At 41.1% G+C, this 1,329-nt stretch overlaps 1 long non-coding RNA gene across 1 annotated transcript; it reads left to right on the top strand.

Moving 5' to 3' along the window:
- Positions 1–9: 9 nt before the first annotated feature.
- LOC148920373 (uncharacterized) lies at positions 10–997 on the top strand. Its single transcript, XR_016124350.1, has 2 exons — positions 10–368; positions 478–997. It is a non-coding gene; the product is annotated as an uncharacterized LOC148920373 (long non-coding RNA).
- Positions 998–1,329: the final 332 nt, after the last annotated feature.

The following is a 1,329-nucleotide window of genomic DNA, read 5'->3' as shown; positions in this document are numbered from 1 at the left end:
ATTGTGATGGACGACGATATAATGTGATGACAACGAATATTGTGGAGTCCATTAATTCAGTTCTTCGGTTTGCAAGGATGCTTCCGGTGCTACACTTGATTGACGAAATTACAAATCTACTTGTCTGTTGGTTTAGGCAACGTCGAGAGTTAGCAATGAAATCTCATTCTACGTTGTGCCCTGATTTAGGGGAAATTAAGTTAAGGAAGAGGTTAGACGCTGCGTCAAGGATGAATGTGGTCAAAATCAATGACGTCGAGTATAATGTTCTGGATGGTGATTTGAACGGTCTGGTGCACTTGCAAAACCGTAGTTGTACATGCAGGAAGTTTGACTTGGAGCAACTCCCGTGCAAGCACGCTATTGCGGTATGTCGGCACTTGAAATTGAACCCCTACTCCTTTGCCTCTTCTTATTATACACGAGCTACATGGGCAGCTGCATATACTGAATCTATTTATCCTGTACCACCTGAAGGCACATGGGTTATTCCCCAAAATTTGAAGAAGGTCAAAATCCTCCCTCCTCTTTGTAAGGTTATGCCGGGCCGTCGCAAAACGCAAAGAATAGCTTCGAGTGGAGAGGAGTCCCGTCAAAAAAAATGCTCAAGGTGTGGTGTGAAGGGCCACTACCGAAGTACATGCAAACAATCTGTCCCTCTCACCAACAAGCAGACGTTGCGTAGATGTTACACTTGTTTAGTTTCTACCTCTGTTTTGGTCAACTGTGAAGTTGATGAATAGCTTCGGTGATGCTGCAGGGATGGAAGTCGGTCCACTCAACGGTCATGTGAAGCATATGGAACAAGGTAACAAGTCCTTTGCAATGACAGCCTATTATTAGTAGAAATTGGTGAACATACAGTGCCATCACCACAGTGAAACCAGTTGTAAATTAACAATGTTCCACTGGCCAATGTGTGTTTCAGATTAGCATTTCTGTTCGTTTGTTATGTACCTTTCATTTGAAATTTAATTGAATTTGATTTGGTGTTCTCTATTGTGATTGTAGTCAAATTCTCATAAATTGCTTTCCTTTCCTAGACAACGTCATGTATTCCTGTCTATATATTCACACTATCATCATGCTGTTGTCCTTTTGTTGCGTCCAAAATGAAAGGGCCTAGAAGGCTAACTACAATTGCATCTCGTACATAAAACTCCTTCAAATGCAAAGCTTACGCAATTACTGTGATACTGGTAGTACTTCATGATTGCTCATTCTTCTCATCGCCACAGAACAGAATATATAGAGAATTTTTGGGAAAGTATACATGCAACTACACATGGTCAACAGATCGCGATATTATCTATAATATCGCGATCTATT

Source organism: Prunus mume, linkage group LG2, assembly GCF_029339155.1.
Source record: "Prunus mume cultivar Tortuosa linkage group LG2, ASM2933915v1, whole genome shotgun sequence".
NCBI classification, from domain to species: Eukaryota; Viridiplantae; Streptophyta; class Magnoliopsida; order Rosales; family Rosaceae; genus Prunus; species Prunus mume.
The sequence above is the reverse complement of the archived record's forward strand: the minus strand, read 5'-3'. Positions and strand labels throughout refer to the sequence as shown.